At 36.3% G+C, this 18,872-nt stretch overlaps 1 pseudogene; it reads right to left on the bottom strand.

Moving 5' to 3' along the window:
• The window catches only part of LOC111183283 (p53 apoptosis effector related to PMP-22-like), a 98,190-nt pseudogene continuing 79,318 nt past the window's right edge, over positions 1-18,872 (bottom strand).

Genomic DNA, 18,872 nt, shown 5'->3' with positions numbered 1-18,872 from the left:
TTAGGTGGATGTGTACAAATACCTGGGCTTGTCATTTCCCTGAAGGCCATCTTCATAGTTGGGAAGGAAACAGAAGAAAGCACAGCCATCAGGATAATTGTGACTGCCCATCTGAAGACTTAGGCCCAGTTATAGATGTAGTGACAGGAGGGTTGGTATGAGATTGAAAGTCTAGGTGTACTTCACATGGTAAATTACAAGGGAGATGATCTGGAACACAGCAGCCAGGGCCAGGAAGCCACCATTCAGTCTCAGAAGGACAAGCATTTGGGATCCACAGAGGGCAAAGAAGGAGAGGATGAAACAGATCACCAGGATGATAAAGCTACAGAAGGGCTTGGTGGCAGCTCCCCTTCCCCACATGTACATCATGACGATCTGGCAGCCATCCTTGTAAGTCCTGCTGTAGCCACCCTTGTGAAAATATCACCATCACAGTGAGAACGTGTGGATATTGTCACTCGACTTAAGCCAGCTGTGGCTGGCCATCACGATGATGTCAAAGGTGATGGTGCTTAGCAGAAGCAGGTGCTGGCTAGGCTGCAGGACAGCATCATGTCAGTGCTAGTGTGGAGGAAAGGAGTACATGGGGATCAGACACCACTGGAGAGTGGCCCATGAGTGTGGGCAGCACAACAAAAAGGCCAGAATAGACTTTAAAACAAAGTCTGTAACAAGAGACAAAGAAGGACATCACATAATGATAAAGGGATCAATCCAACAAGAAAATATAACAATTGTAAATATATATGTACCCAACATAGAAGCACATAAATACATAAAGCAAATATTAACAAACATAAAGGGAGAAATTGAAAGTAACAGAATAATTGTAAGAGACTTTAACTCTCACATACATCAATGGACAGATCATCCAGATAAAAATACAATAAGGATATATTGGCCTTAAATGACACATTAGATCAGATGGAATATATATAGAGTGTGTATATATATATATATATATATATATATATATATATATATATATAAAACATTCCATTCCAAAACAGCAGAATACACATTCTTTTCAAATGCACATAGGGCATTCTCTGGGATAGATCACATGATAGGCCACAAAACATATCTCAGTAAATTTAAGAAGACTGAAATCATAGCAAGCATCCTTTTTGACTGCAAGTGCATAAGACCAGATATCAACTACAAAAAAAAGTGGAAAAAACAAACATGTGGAATCAAAAAATTTGCTACTAAGCAACCAGTGGGGTCATTGAAAAGTCAAAGAGAAAATAAAGAAATACCTTGAGTTAAATAAAAATGGAAACACAACATTCCAAAATGTATGGGATTTAGCAAAAGCAGTTCAAAGAGGAAAATTAGAGCAAAACAAGCCTACCTCAAGAAATAAGAAAAATCTTAAATAAGTGACTTAACCTTACACCTAAAAAAACAAGAAAAGGAAGAACAAAAAAACCCCAAAGTTAATAGAAGGAAGGAAATTATATTGATCAGAGTAGAAATAAAGAGACTAAATAAACAGGAGAAAGGATCAATGAAACTAAGAGGTGGTTCTTTGAAAAGATGAACAAAGTTAATAAAGCTTTAGACCAACTAATTAAAAAAAGAGGACCCAAATAAATAAAGTCAGGAATGAGAGAGAAGTTACAACTGACACCACAGAAATGCAAAGGATCAAAGATACTACTACGAACAATTCTATGCCTACAAATTGGAACAACTAGAAAAATGGATGAATTCCTGGAAACATACAATCTCCCAAGACTGAATTAAGAAGAAATAAAGAATATGAATAGAATGATTACCAGTAGTGACATTGAATCAGTAATCAAAAAACTCCTAACAAACAAAAGTTCAGGAACAGAGGGCTTCACAGGTAAATTCTATCAAACATTTAAAGAAGAGTTAACACTTATCCTTATCAAACTTTTCCAGAAAATTGAAGAGGAAGAATCACCTCCAAACTCATTCTATAAGGCCAGCATCACCCTGATAATGAAATCAGATAAAGACACCACACACACACAAAAAAATACAGGCCAATATCACTGATGAATATAAATGCAAAAATCCTCAACAAAATATTAGCAAACCAAATTTAACAACACATGAAAAAGCTCATACACCATGATCAAGTGGGATTTATCTCAGAGATCCAAGGATAATTCAATATCCACAAATCAATCAATTCAGTACACCACATTAACAAAAGGAAGGATAAAAATCGCATGATCATCTCAATAGATGTAGAAAAAGCTTTTGGCAGAATTCAACATCCATTTATAATAAAAATCTCAAAAAAGTGGGTAGTAAGGGAACATACCTCAATATAGTAAAGGCCACATACGACTAACCCACAGCCAACATCATGCTTAATGGTGAAAAGCTGAAACCATTTTCTCTAAGATCAGGAATAAGAAAAGGCTGCCCATTCTCACCACTTGTTTTCAACATAGTACTGGATATTCTAGCCACAGTAATCAAACAAGAAAAAAAAATGTAAGAAATCCAAATTGGAAAGGAATACATAAAATGTCACTGTTTGCAGATGACATGATACTATATATAGAAATCTTAAAGGCACCAACAAAAAACTATTAGAAACAATAAATATTTCAGTAAAGTTTCAGGATACAAAATTAATATACAGAAATTGATTTTATATATATATATATATTTTTTGGTTATATTTCTTTACAGTAACAATGAATTAGCAGAAAGAGAAATTAAGAAAACAATCCCATTTATAATTGCATCAAAAGAATAAAATACCTAAGAGTAAATTTAACCAAGGAGGTGAGAGACCTGTGCTTTGAAAACCATAAGATGTCAAAACAAATTGAAATTGACACAAACATATGGAAACATATACCATGCTTATGAATTGGAAGAATTAATATTATTAAAAAGGGGCATTGGCAATCTACAGATTCAATACAATCCCTATCATAATACCAATGACTTTTTTCAAAGAACTAGAACAAATAATTCTAAAATTTGTATGGGAACACAAAAGATCCTGAATGGCCAAAACAATCTTGAGAAAGAAGAACAAAACTAGAGGTACCCTGCTCCCTGATTTCAAACTATACTCCAAAGCTACAGTAATTAAAACAGTATGGTGCTGGCACAAAACAAACACATAAATTAATGGAACATATTAAAGAGACCAGAAATAAACCCACACATATATGGGCAATTAATCTATGGCAAAGAATGCAAGAATACACAATGGGGAAAAGACAGGCTCTCATATAAATGGTGTTGGGAAAACTAGGCAGCTACATGCAAATGAATCAAACTGGACTACTTTCTCACACTATATGCAAAAATAAACTATAAATGGACTAACAACTAAAATGTAAGACCTAAATCCATAAAACTCCTAGAAGAAAACATTGGCAGTATGCTCTTTGATATTTATCTTAGCAATAGGTTTTTGGATATGTCTCTTCTGGTAAGGGAAACAAAAACAAAAATACATAAATAGTTTTCACCAAACTAAAAAACATTTGCACAGCAAAGGAAATTATCAACAAAACAACAAGGCCACTGACTGAATGGAAGAAGATATTAACAAGTGATATATCTGATAAGGGATTAATATCCAAAATATACAAAGAACACTTACAACTCAATATCAAAAAATCAGGGGCTTCCCTGGTGGCGCAGTGGTTGAGAGTCCACCTGCCGATGCAGGGGACACAGGTTCGTGCCCCGGTCTGGGAAGATCGCACATGCCGCGGAGCGGCTGGGCCCGTGAGCCATGGCCTCTGAGCCTGCGCGTCCGGAGCCTGTGCTCCACAACGGGAGAGGCGAGAGGCCCGCGTACCGAAAAAAAACAAATCAAACAACCCCGTTAAAAAACAGGCTGAGATGCAAGAGGGAAGAGATAGGGGAACATATGTATATGTATAACTGATTCACTTTGTTATAAAGCAGAAACTAACACACCATTGTAAGGCAATTGTACTCCAATAAAGATGAAAAAAAAAGGCTGAGGACCCGAAGAGACATTCTTACTAAGAAGACATACAGATGGCCAACAGGCACATGAAAAGATGCTCAACATTACTTATCATCAGGGAAATGCAAATCAAAGTCACAATGAACTACAACCTCACAAAAAGACATCAGATGATTAACAACAAAAAGATAAGAAATAACAAGTATTGGTAAAGGTGTGGAGAAAAGAGTACCCTTGTGCACCGTTAATCGAAATGTAAATTGGTACAGACACAATGGAAAACAGTATGGAGGTTACTGAAAAAAGTAAAAGTAAAACTACCATACAATCCAGCAATTCCACTTTTGGGTATCTTTCTGAAGAAAACAAAAACACTAATTTGAGAAGATATATTCACCATTATGTTCATTGCAGCATTATTTACAACAGTCAAGATATGGAAGCAACCTGTGTCCATTGATAAAGAAGAGGTTGTGTGTGTGCGTGTGTGTGTGCGTGTATAGGTATATGGATATACAAATATATTAACATTTTTTATTAGATTCTTTACGGGGCTCCCCAGAAAGTTAAGAATAATTGTTAGCAGAGCAAGAAAATGTAGGGTTATTGAAAAATGTGGTTGAAATGCTAAACCCCTCCTCTTCCTCATTCTTTAAGTCCCGGTCACCTTTGAGAATCTTTTCAGATTCTTCCAGATGGAGGTATTTGCAGTCTTTCTACCACATGCTGTGTGGATGGTAATGCTGCAGGTGTACAGATGGGTTTTCGGGAGTGTTCAACAGTATCTTAAGAGAATATAAGGTGAACTTGGCCCGCACATTCTTCCTTTCTTAGAGGTTTTAGTGTTCTTCACCATTGCATTCCAGAGCCTGGCACAGTGCTTTGCACTTTGTAGGAACTACTTAAGTGCTCAGTAAATGAACGCATGAAGAATGAACGAATGAATGTTTCACCTTGCAGGATAATGCTTAGTAAAATATTTTTCAACCACATAGTTTTGTAAAAGTCTTTTAGTTAAAAGCGTACAAGTGAAAGAAAAATGTGTTACCTTAAAAGAGAAACGGCCTATCTGTTCTTAACAAACTACTGCAAGATGCTGAATCATCAAAAAAGGCTAAGTGATATTACTTACTCAGGATGAAAAGTGCACTAATACATTCTAAGAAGATTTTCAACAGGAAAGTTCACAATTAAAGGTCATGGTACTTTAAGAGCCAAATACGTCTCAGCACCAGAAAGCAAAGTTAAATGGGCAACCTCATTTTCTATGCTTTCTGCACAATTGTACTTCCATTGTCATTAATGTTTTAAATACAAATTTCCATACACTGGTCCTTCATGGGATCGCATTTTCCTTCTAGAAATGCCTACTGTACTTTTGCACAGGATGGTGAAGGAAGATTTTTCTGAAGGGATGAGGTTATGATGAACTAAATGAGTCTTATGGAGGGAAGCCTAAAGCAGGAGGGAAGCTGGCAGGAGCTAGGGTGGGAAGGCCATGCCCCCCAGAAGGAAGGCATTGTTCTGGCTCTTGTGTCCTTCCCACTGAGTCCCTGCTATTCAGTGGGAATTGTGGTGAGGAAGAGCCTGGTGGGAATCCTGGCTGCAACCATGTGGGTTGGCAGTTCATAGGTCCAGAGGTAGAGACAGTAGACTTTTATGGGCATAAGACCTCAGTCTGGCCCAAAAGATAAAGGTTTCTGATCCCTGTTCTATGTAATAAAGCCCTTACATCCTTTCAGACAAACATAACTAGCCCAAGTATCTCCCTTTACTCATTTGCAAAATAAACAATTCTTCAATTAGAATACAAAATCTTTTTTTTTTTGTTAGGCACATTTATGTCAACAAAGGCCAAGCTTTCATGTAAGGTTAGGGTAATTTTTTTCAAATAATTTAGGCATTAATACAATAACAACAACAGATTTTGATAGCCTGAATAACTAAATTTGCAGTTTGCATTGATTGAATTCACTGGATAAGTGCACATTTCTCTTCTTTCTCCTCTCGTGGACCCGCAGCAGAGTCTTTGAACAAATGTTAAATGATGGAAAACTTTTGTTTATTGTGTAATTCAATAGCCCACCATTAGAACTGCTCATTAGGAGGTTGTAAGATGCAGTGACAAGGAAAATTACAACTTTCTTGTGCTGACTGGCACAAACAGTGGAATTAATTCCTGTTGTCCCTCAGTCATACAGAAGTATGAAGTTGCCATGCAAGGATCAAACTGAAGATTTTTTTAGGGGGAAACAATAGAAAAGGGGAAAAAGAGAAAGATTGTGACAGAAGATTACATTTATTGTGACAAGCTTTATCGCTCCAATATCAAGTTCACTCCTTGGGGCTGAGTGAAGAGAAGAAAGAAGTACAGAGGCAAGAACCAATAAGAAAAGCCGTGTGATGGGAGCAGCAATATTTCCAATCATTTATCATTGACACTCCCAAATGAGTGTTTGGGAATTAAATTATCTTGTCATTTCCCTAAGGATTGAAGTCATGAGTAATGAAAAAAGAAATCAAACTCACACCCTCTTCCCTGTAAAATCAGCCTGTTATTGAAGCAAGTGAAGTCCATATCACGGCTGGTTCTAAATACAGGATTGCTTCATTACTTCTTAAACTCCCTGTCACGTATATCGGTTCTTGCTGAAAACATCACATAAGATTGCTATCTGGATTCCCTGGTTTTGAATACTGCTCTGTGTAAATAATATGCTTGCCATTTCTAAACACATGGGGACCCCAATAAAGAATTTTATTTGATAAATAATGGATTTATTTTTATACCAAGAGACATTTTTCCTTTTGGAATTGTGGATATATAAAAATCTCGATTCCTCCATTCCATTCCAAGTGCCAGCATTTATTCAGAACATAGTGAGGCACTATGCTGATGGTTTTACATGCATCATCTCACTGAATCTTCTTAAGGATATTTAGGCGGTATTGCTATGCTCTTTGACAGTCCCATCTCCAGCTGTACCTTCTCAATGTACCTGACGCCCAGACATATTAAATGTCCTAGTCCTTGAAATACACATATCATTTCCCAGCTTCATATATTTGCTACTCCCTCTTGCTATTGGACCTGGGAACGTCTACTTATATTCCAAGATGCAGCTCAAACTGCAATTCTTCTGTTTGATGCTCCTAGGCTGAACTGGTTACTGATTCCCTTTGCTCTCCTAACAACTTACAAAAGCCTCTGATTCCATTATATTGTATTTTTACTTATATGTCTATATCTTGAAGTGGATTTAACACTTTTAAGGACGTGGATTATTATTTATTTATCTTTATAACTCCATGGCCTTAGCAGAGGTTCTGACCTATAAAAGATACTCTATAAATGTTTAGTAAATTGTTAAATAGTTGCAGTTAGTTTCATTGATTTATTAATGCCCTTGCATTAGCATCTAAATTTATCCTGAAAAGTGACACTTTTTTTTTGTTTCCATATTATTCTTAATTATAAGTATACTTGAATATTTTTCTCTGTTTCTGGAAAAAAGTTTTTGCTTGTGCACATGAAGGAGGAATTATATAACAAACTAATTAAAAAAGTACGTGCTCTTTTTAGGTGGACACTTACTCTTCACAATGCCCCATTTCCACAAAGACTTGATGAGAATTTCCAGATTTAAAGTAATTCACAGTATCAAAATGAGAAGCTGCGTGATATGCTGGAAAAAACATAGAATTTAGAACTCAGAGATATGACTTTGAGTCATAAAATTTCCCCCTGATCAAATGGGTAACTTTGGGGAACCCAGTTATTTTTAGCTTCCATTTACTTACAGAATCATTGTGAGGTTTAAGTAGAAGGACTTACTGAGTTATTGCTTTTCCAGATACTGGGTACATAGAATTGAATCAAACTGTCCAATCCCTGTCCTTATGGAGCTGACATTCCTGAGGGGGACTGAGACAATAACCAAGTAAATATAAAACAGGCAGTGGTGATAGTGCTGGGAAGAAAACTGTGAGTGATACACAGTGGTGTGCTCTTTTAGTGAGGAGTACCAAGGGAGGCCTCTTTAATAAGGGGACATTTGAGCAGAAAGGGTAGAGGAGTGAGAGCGTGGGCCAAACTGGTATGGGTGAAAATTGACCAGGCCAGAGGGGTCAGCTGTTATCATTCTTTGAATACTTGCTTTGAATGTCCCCAGACTTGGAAGACATGCTAGTGATGACAGTGGTCTCAATGGAAGAAAGTGTGTACAGAGGGAAACTCTGTTCCCAGACATGTTCCCTCTTCAGAGCACCCTTCCTGTAGACCCTCTGGCCTCACTGAGTTGCTGCCATTGAAATTCAAGACATTTGCCTTTCCCCAATAATGATAGATTGTCCAATTGCTAACACATTTGTGTGTTCCCATGTGTACTTAAAAAAAACAACAACATGAATTTAGAGCTCTTAAATTTGCTTTCATAGTTTCTTAAAGTCTGTTCCTTTCTCCTGTAAATATTGGCTAAACTGATCACTGCTTTGTAAGTATATTGAAAGAAGCAATGAGAAAAGTAAATGCATAGACAGCTAATATTAAAATTAGCTTTGGGAACTCCCTGGCGGTCCAGTGGTTAAGACGCTGCGCTTTCACTGCGGAGGGCATGGTTTCAATCCCTCGTCAGGGAGCTAAGACCCCACAAGCCCTGTGGTGTAGCTAAATAAATAAAATTAGCTTTGATACATAAAGCTTAGATACCTAGAAAAATGGCCCTTTAACTTAGCAGGTAATTGCAGTTTTGAATGTGAATAACCTCAGAGTATCTTTAATATTTTATTGGCCTAAGTTACCAACTTTCACTTTTCTCTGTTGTAGCAGATAAATAAAAAAGCAGAGATTTCCATCATAGCAGCACTATGCACATTGACATTTATTGATTTCCATTAGTATCTGAGGTGGCTGGCATTTTACTTTAATATGCTGCATTAATAAATTGTGCTTAGAGGCTGCCTGTGCATATTTTATTGAGGCCCCTCATTTGCTCTTGACTGTTTCCAAAAATTCTTTTGAGTTTTGAAATTTGCTTTTCTCTTGTTCTTTGTTTTCTTTTTTGGGAAATGTACAACTAGTACCACATAAGTCTATTTCCCAAGGAACACTAAAGCACAGAGAGGCATATTCTATTTCAATTTGTGGAGGTTATTTAAAGGATCTCTTTGTTTCTCCTGTTTCTAAAGTCCAAAAGAACAATGCTTTGCATATGCTGAAAGCACAGTACTGCAAATCAAAAAGAGATTCATTTTGGCACCTGGGTAACATTGGTGTGAATGAATGCAGTGTTTTCTGAGTGTTATTTTCAAGACCAGCCCTGACCAGTGGTCAAGTTTCCTTAAATCAACAGAAATAAGAGAAATAATAATGAAGTAAAATTTTAATAAAGTAATAGTAATTAAATTTGAATACCTGACCTAAATCCAAGGTTACGTCATTCAAATATTTTGGTGTTGTGTTCTTTTATGAATGATGGTCATTATAATTATTTTTATGCCTAGAATAATAATTATTTACTTTTTAAAATAAGAAATAGGGCTTCCCTGGTGGCACAGTCGTTGAGAGTCCGCCTGCTGTTGCAGGGGACACAGGTTCGTGCCCCGGTCCAGGAAGATCCCACAGGCCGCGGAGCGGCTGGGCCCGTGAGCCATGGCCGCTGAGCCTGTGCATCTGGAGCCTGTGCTCCGCAACGGCAGAGGCCACAACAGTGAGAGACCCGTGTACCGCAAAAAAAAAAAAAAAAAAAAAAGAAATAGATTAACATGGTTCAAAATGTAAAAAAATATATATATATATGTCTTTCTACATCTGTCTCCTATTTGCTACGGTTCCCCCAACCTACAAACATTCAGGTAATCACTGTCATTAGTATACTTTTGGAGTTCCTTTATGGATACGTAAGCAAAAACAAATATATGTTATTTCCCCTCTCCCCTTTTCCACAAAACAATAGCATATTATACACATAATTCTTCACATTGCCATTTTGAAATGATTTTGATAAATATATATAAAATAACATATGAAATATATTTGTATTCATATAAAAATATATAAATGATTACCGATGCACTGAAAGTAGCAAAAAATGTATAGGATGGTCCCTTGTACCATTCATCCAGTTTACCCAGTGGTAACATGTTGCATAGCTTTAACACAATATTGAAGCCAGGAAATTGACATTGGTACAATCTACAGGGCATATTTAGATTTCACCAGTTTTACATGTATTTGTGTAAAATTAGTGAAATCTGGCAATCATTAATCTGTTCTCCATCTTTAAAATTTCATTTTGAAAATGTTATATACGTAGAAACTTACATATATACCTTTTGAGACAGGCTTTTTCACTCAGCATTGTCACCTTCAGATTCATCCAAGTGGCTGCATGTATCAACAGTTAGTTCCTTCTGACTGCTGTAGTTTTCACCATAAAGATGTCCCTTGGTTTGTTTAACCATTCTTCTATTGAAGGACATTGGGTTGTTTCTAACTTTTGGCTATTACAAATGTAAAGCTGCAATGAACATTCATGAACATTATGAACATTTATGTTAACGTAAGTTTTCATTTCTCTGGGATAATACCCAAGAGTAAAAGTGCTGGGTGAAGTGACATATGCATGTTTAGGTTTATGAGAAACTGCCAAACTATTTTCCAGAACGGATGTACCATTTTACATCCCCACCACAGCATACGAGTGCGAGCATTTGGTGTTACCACTGTGTCTTTTAGCTACTCTGATACATGTGTAGTAATATCTCATTGTGGTTTTAATTTGAATTTCTTTATGGCTAGTGATGTTAGCACGTAATTATTTGCCATGTGTATGTTATTTCCGAAGACATGTCTGTTCATGTCTTTGCCCATTTAATATTTGGACTTGGGGAGTTTACTATCGAATATTAAGAATTTTTTACATGTTCTATATATAAGACATCTGTCTGATATATATAGCTTGCAAATATTTTCTCCCAATCTGCAGTGGGTGTTTTGACCCTCTTCACATGGGCTTTAAAAAAGTTTTAAATTCTGATTAGATCTAATTTATCAATTTTTTCTTTCATGGATTGGGTTTTTGTGTCAAGGCTAAAATCTCTTTTATTGCTAGATCTTAAATATTTTCTTCTGATCATTTTTTTTCTAAAAGTTTTATATTGTTTCATATTTAATCCCACGTCCCAAACTGAGTTAATTTTTGCTTAAAGTGTGAGTTTTAGGTTGAGATTCTTTTTTTTTTTTTGTCTATGGGTGCCTAATTGTTCAAACACCATTAGTTGAAAATACTATCTTTCCTCCATTGAATCACTGTGTACCTTTTTTTTTTTCTAACATCTTTATTGGGGTATAATTGCTTTACAATGGTGTGTTAGTTTCTGCTTTATAACAAAGTGAATCAGTTATACATATACATATGTTCCCATATCTCTTCCCTCTTGCGTCTCCCTCCCTCCCACCCTCCCTATCCTACCCCTCCAGGTGGTCACAAAGCACCTAGCTGATCTCCCTGTGCTATGCGGCTGCTTCCCACTAGCTATCTACCTTACGTTTGGTAGTGTATATATGTACATGCCTCTCTCTCACTTTGTCACAGCTTACCCTTCCCCCTCCCCATATCCTCAAGTCCGTTCTCTGGTAGGTCTGTGTCTTTATTCCTGTCTTACCCCTAGGTTCTTCATAACATTTTTTTTTCTTAAATTCCATATATATGTGTTAGCATACAGTATTTGGTTTTCTCTTTCTGACTTACTTCACTCTGTATGACAGACTCTAGGTCTATCCACCTCATTACAAATAGCTCAATTTCGTTTCTTTTTATGGCTGAGTAATATTCCATTGTATATATGTGCCACGTCCTCTTTATCCATTCATCCGATGATGGGCACTTAGGTTGTTTCCATCTCCGGGCTATTGTAAATAGAGCTGCAATGAACATTTTGGTACATGACTCTTTTTGAATTATGGTTTTCTCAGGGTATATGCCCAGTAGTGGGATTGCTGGGTCATATGGTAGTTCTGTTTGTAGTTTTTTAAGGAACCTCCATACTGTTCTCCATAGTGGCTGTGCCAACTCACATTCCCACCAGCAGTGCAAGAGTGTTCCCTTTTCTCCACACCCTCTCCAGCATTTATTGTTTCTAGATTTTTTGATGATGGCCATTCTGACTGGTGTGAGATGATATCTCATTGTAGTTTTAATTTGCATTTCTCTAATGATTAATGATGTTGAGCATTCTTTCATGTGTTTGTTGGCAGTCTGTATATCTTCTTTGGAGAAATGTCTATTTAGGTCTTCTGCCCATTTTTGGATTGGGTTGTTTGTTTTTTTGTTATTGAGCTGCATGAGCTGCTTGTAAATTTTGGAAATTGATCCTTTGTCAGTTGCTTCATTTTCAAATATTTTCTCCCATTCTGAGGGTTGTCTTTTGGTCTTGTTTATGGTTTCCTTTGCTGTGCACTGTGTACCTTTATTAAAAATCAGTTGACTGTATTTCTATCTGGGTTATCTAGTCTGTTTGTTGATATATGTATTAACACCTTTGCCAATACTGTAGCTGGAATACTGTAGCTTTATAGTTCTGTACCTTTATAGTAAGCCTTGAATACTGAATACTTTAAGTAAAAATTGAATACTGTAGCTTTATAGTAAGACTTAACTTTAGGTATAGTAATTTCTCCCACTTTATTCTGCTTTATCAAAATAGTCTTAGCTTGTTTAGGTTCCTGGCTTTTCCACATAAATTTTAGAATAAGCTTGTGTATGTCTATGAAATACCTTCCAATTTTGATAGCAATTGCGTTAAATCTACAGATCAATGTGGGGAGAATTTTATGTTAACTATGTTGAATCTCCAAACCATAAACATGGCATGTCTCTTAATTTATTTAGATCCTCTTTCTATCACCAGCATTTTGTAAGTTATAACATATAAATTCTGTATGTTTTGTTAGCTTTATACCTAAGTATTTCATTTTCTTTCGAGTGAGTATTGCACATACTTTTTTTCTTTTATCTTAGTAAGATATCATTAAAAATGTCACAGTTTATCGAGAGATTCCGCATTTCTTTTTACAGTTTCATTATATGGCATTATGAAGTACCATACTTTAATTAAGTAATGGTCTACAGATGGATACTTGAATCATTTCTAATTTATGGCTTAAAAATAATTATACATATTTGTGGTAAATTTATGTGTATCTGCATGACACATCCCCAGGAGTGAGATGATCAAATCAGAGAGTATGTGATTTGTAATTTTGGTATTTGACTATTGCCTTCCACAGAAACTCTGCCTGTTTTTACTCCTATCAACAATGTATGAGAGCAAATGTTTCCACACAGCCTCCTCAACAGAGTTAGAGGGCAAACTTTCTGACACTTTTACACAGTAAGTTTTAATTTAATTTTATCTTACATGTGAGTCAGTTTAAGCAAGCTTTCATTTGCTTAGGGGCTGTTTGTGTTTACTTGTTTGCTTTTGGTTGGTGTGGAGATGGGCTGCCATTTCATGTTTTTATCCATTTTCCTATTGTGTTATGGGGATTTTTCTTGACAATTTACAGAAATCTCACTATATGTAAGGGAGGTCAACCCTTTCTCCGTGCCAGGAGTCAACACTTTTCCCCTTGTGTCGTTTGCCTTTTGACTTTGATTATGATGTGTTCGGCATGGTATAACAAACAATGTCACAATGAAGTCATGTACTTAAAGCATTTCATACATGTGCACCACATCTGTAGGATAAATTCTTAGCAGTTCAAAGTTTATATACATTTGCAACAATATTCTGAAGACAGAGCTTTCAGAATATGTTGTTTTTTTCTAAGTTATTTTGTAACTTAACACAATGGCTATAAAATCCCCACGAAGCATGTTTTTTAACTGGACAAACTGAAGTTAATATGGAAAAATAAACAAATGAATTTTTGGAAAATTCTCCAAAATATAAAGAGTCTGAGAAGACTAGTTCTACCAGACATGAAAACATAGTAAAAGTCCTGTGTAATTATAATAAGATGATGTTGGCAAATGAATAGACAAAACAATGAAATGAAATAGGAAGTTCAATAATAGATACAGCGACATGTAGAAATTTGGTATATGATATACCTTGTATCTTAAATTACTGAAGAGAAAATGGGGTCAGCTACATTAGGATACCATTTTTTACTTTTCAGCTCAGCAAATTTCAAAAGTTTTATAATTCTGTAAGGCTGTGGGAAAATAGGTCCTAATATATTGCTGGTAGGTGTCTAGGTGGCTACAACACCTGGGAAAGACCATTTGGCCATACTTTTTCTTGCTTGGCAGTGTGTATTTCTGATCTTTGACAAGGATTTTGTTCTTGTTTTAGTGATTATAAGTTCACAGAATCGTCCTCACCTTGTACTGTGTACTTTGTACACAGATCTATAAATTTGCTACTGTGTACCATGATCTATCTCATGTGTCTTATTCTTCCTCTTCCCTCACCCTTTCTTTTCCTCTATACCCCAGTGTTATTCACCGTAAGTATTTTTTGAGTATGTCTTTGTACCTCTGCGTCATAGCTTTTCCTTGACCTCCCCATTCGTACTTTCCATCTAATTCCACCCTGATCTATGTCCCAGAGGCTACTGACAGGTACGGACCAACAGGTAGGTCCTTTGCCACGTGGTCTCCAGTTAGGTTCAGGAGACCCGAAGGAGGGAGGAGAATGAAGTCAGGGACCTTCTGAGAGGTTACCTCAGACTGCTGTGCTCTTTGATCTTTCAAGGTAGCCTTCTTTATAGAACTTTCTCCTTCAGGTTCTAACACCTGCTCCTTATGGTCATATTTTTGCGTCCTAGGGTGGTAACAGCTCTGCTGTTAATATCGTCACAGTGCCCACACCTTTGAAAATATTCTCTTTATAAGCCTTCCTTGAAAGACCCTAATTTGAGTGTGAAGCTTATTTCATGCCGAGTACCTGAATAATTCAACTGTTACATATGTGTATTTAGATCCACCATGTCTTATCTGCAATTCTGATATATAAAAAGTTCTAAAAAGTAAATTTTGGGGGGTGGGGTAAATTTGTTACAAATTTTCTTCTTGGCAAAATCTGAGCAAAACTCTTTACAGTCTTTTTTTCTATGATGTAGAATGAATAGTCATATGTTCCATTGCAGACATATTTTTTAAAGCTGGTTTAGCTGTCTTCTTACTATGGAGAATTCTGTATATACACAAAAGTAGGAGAATATAATAAACCCCCATGCATCTATTTAACCAGTCCCAGCAACTATCTATTCATGACCAATCTGCTCCCATTTATACCAACATTCATTCTTTCCCAGGGCCCAATCAGGCAACAGAAACCACACAGTAATTAAAACAGGAGAATTTTAGTATAAAGAATTACTATAATAAGACACTGGAATAATCAGAGATTGGATAGTAAAAAGTAAACATTTTGTAGTATTAAAGGGAAGGGGAGGGTTAGAGCACGTTTTAAGATTTTACACTCTAGAGAATACATTTTTTGTTATAATAGAGACAACAAACATGGCCCTGAAAATATGGCTCTGGCCAAACTATGCCATTTTTATGCATCTCCCCAATTTTTGTTTCTCTGAATTAATTAGTGTGGAGAAAGGTTTCTGCAAACAGTTCTGGTAACCCCAATTCCTATATCTGCTGTTAAGTAGGCAATGTAATTATTTCAGGGTGAGCCTTTCACCTACAGGAAGTGAATTTTTGCTGGTGTTTCTGAGTTTTCTTCGTACTTCATCCTCATGTGTTTCTATTCTTCTTTTCACTTTCTGCTTAACATCAGCATTTATATTTAATTTGGCATCTGCAGATTATAGATTACACTTATCTCTTTATTTTGCAGAAAATGAAGTTTGGGTTTTTGTACTTTTTCCTCCCTGCTGCTTTTCTATAATTTTTCGGCATAAGCAGAGAAGAAAATTGCTCATTTGATTTTTAATGTCCACACTCAGTAAAGGAAAAATTTGGCAATCTTATATTTCTAATTCTCTCTCTCTCTCTCTTTTGAAACTTGAGTAATAGAAATGTAAAGACTGGAGAACCAGTAACACTGTGAATAAATGCAAATTTTGGAGATACAGAAATCTGACTTACAATCTTGCTTTCCTACTTACTGTTTGTGCAACTTACTGTGTTGAGCAATTTATTATTACTGAGCCACAGCTTCCTCAGATATAAAATATGGATAACAATAACCATTTTATAGGGTAGTTGTAAAGACTACATGAGGAAAGCTATGCCCAACATTTGCCCTCTTAGATGTTCAACATTTATTAGTGTTCCCCTGCTTTCAAGGACACTACTGAACTTTTTAGCAGGTGCTTAAGTAGTATAAAAAACCTTTTTTTAAAATGATGTATTTATTTGTTTGTTTATTGGCTGCGCAGCATGTGGGATCTTAGTTCCCTGACCAGGGATCGAACCTGCATTCCCTACGTTGGAAGCGTGGAGTCTTAACCACTGGACTGCCAGGGAAGTCCATAAAAAATCTTTTTTTTAAAAAAAAAACTAAATTCATCTAAGTAATTCATTTTAATATCTTAAACAGTTGTGCCTCTTGGTAAGGGGGGAGATCAATACATGATCAGTATGTAAATGGATGTAAATTGTTACAATCTTTGGAAAAGTAGAAAGTCTGATTTTTAAGGGAAACATAGGCATGAAACGGAAGTTTATTCTTGTGTCAAAAATCACACCAAAATGCAAATTTATGATTAAAAAATAGATTGCCTAGGTGCCTTCAAAAACATGATTGGGATTGCATTGCCTTCACTTAAGAGTTCTATAAACATGAGATCAGGTAAAAAAAATATATCACTATCTTCTTCCCTTCTTTTATTTGTGAAAAATACAAGTCATCTCCACAGATTGCTGAGAAAATTTTCTGATGCTTCTAGATGATTCTAACTTTATGTATTCTATTTATGTAGTGCTCAATGGCTTCTGAGAATGTAAAGTATAATATAGAAAATTTTCTGACAGTTTATTTTATGAAACTGTAGTTTTCATATTTCAAGGAAGGAATGAAAGGAAATGAATGAGACAAGAAACAAGAATGTTTAAAGGAAGGATGGTTGATAATAAGGTCAGCAGTTTCCTGGAAGCTTGCACAGAATATATTTCTGTCTCATTTCCCTTTTCACCACACACATATACACATACATTCGATACTGTACACTAACATAGATGCAAGAAAGGACAATAGAGGTGCATTTTCCCATTTTTGAAATATTAAATTCATATACATACAAATAGTACTGTTCTTGTTTTCCTTGTGCTCTAAATACATACATTGCCTGTCTACTGATAATCCAGTGCAGGGTGAAGCAAACATTTTTATTTACTTTTAGGATACACAAGTCTCTTCTACATGTCTCATTTATATTTTAATTATAAAAAGGCATTTGAAAGATAATGTGGTTTTTCTGAAGGAACTCTGTGTAGTTTCTCACAAATAACTGGAAAAAACATCCAGCTACAATACTTTATTAACTTCAGAGAACAACCTTCTTTCATGTCAAATGGTGTGTATTTTCACTTTGCTATGACTTAAAAAAATTCACAGATCACATTATTTCTCTTCAAAATTAAAATATATCTCTACTTAGAACGCATAAGTAAGTATCAAAACATGAGAACCTTAATTCTATGGATAGATTTGAGCTATGAATCATTATGACAATGATGCTTGGTTTTTGTAAGACTACATTTTCGAAAGTGTTTTATGAAAGTGTCACTTTTCTTCTGTAAAAATCTCATTTATCATGTAGAAAGAAAACATGGTAATTAAAATGAAAATGTCTTGCTTATAAAGACTCATTAAACAATAATTCCAGAAAAGGAATTTTGAAAATAATTCTAATTCAAAGTGGAATTTAGTAATTTACACATATAAGTTAAATTCAAATTATATACTTATTTTTGAAAATTAACATTTGAAGTCTAGTGATACATTTTACATTATATATCTTTAAAGTATCCTTTGTGGGCTTCCCTGGTGGTACAGTGGTTAAGAATCCGCCTGCCAATGCAGGGGACACGGATTCGAGCCCTAGTCTGGGAAGATCCCACATGCCGTGGAGCAACTAAGCCCGCGAGCCACAACTACTGAGCCCGTGTGCCACAACTACTGAAGCCTGCGTGCCTAGAGCCTGTGCTCCACAACAAGAGAAGCCACCGCAATGAGAAGCCTGCGCACAGCAATGAAGAGTAGCCCCCACTGGCCACAACTAGAGAAAAACCTTCCTGCAGCAACGAAGACCCAACACAGACAAAAATAAAATAAAGTATCCCTTGCTTTCCTGAAAGAAAACACTTGGGGTTTTTTTTGGAACAACATTGAATATTCAAATGGAAAATTTTTTTTTTTTTTTTTTTTTTTTTTGCGGTACGCGGGCCTCTCATTGTTGTGGCCTATCCCGCCGCAGAGCAACAGGCTCTGGACGCACAGGCTCAGCGGCCATGGCTCACGGGCCCAACTGCTCCGCGGCACGCAGGATCCTCCCGGACCGGGGCACGAACCCGTGTCCCCTGTATCAACAGGCAGACTCTCAACCACTGCGCCACCAGGGAAGCCCAGAAAATTTTATCCCAACTCTGATGTTAAATCACTTTAAACTTCAGTTGTCTACTATGCACACTACAGATGTTACTGCCATAGTATAGATGTCGACTTCCTGCTTTTACTTTGTTGACTGAAAAAAAAATGCACAACGTGAGAGCTGTGAGTTAAGTTTTATGTGGGGCAAAATGAGGACTATAGCCCAGGAGACAGCATCTCAGAGAGCTCTGAGAAACTGTTCTGAAGAGGTAACAGGGGAAGTCAGTGTATATGTGACTGGTGAAGGGGGATACATGCAATCAAGCACATATTTTTTGCAGAAGGTTTCTGCTAGTGACGAGGAGCA

This window comes from Delphinapterus leucas, chromosome 12 (assembly GCF_059928025.1).
Source record: "Delphinapterus leucas isolate spDelLeu-1000000601 "Yukka" chromosome 12, BTC_Dleu_Yukka2, whole genome shotgun sequence".
In the NCBI taxonomy this organism is placed as follows: Eukaryota; Metazoa; Chordata; class Mammalia; order Artiodactyla; family Monodontidae; genus Delphinapterus; species Delphinapterus leucas.
Note: the sequence above shows the minus strand (reverse complement) of the source record. Positions and strands in the feature narration are given on the sequence as shown.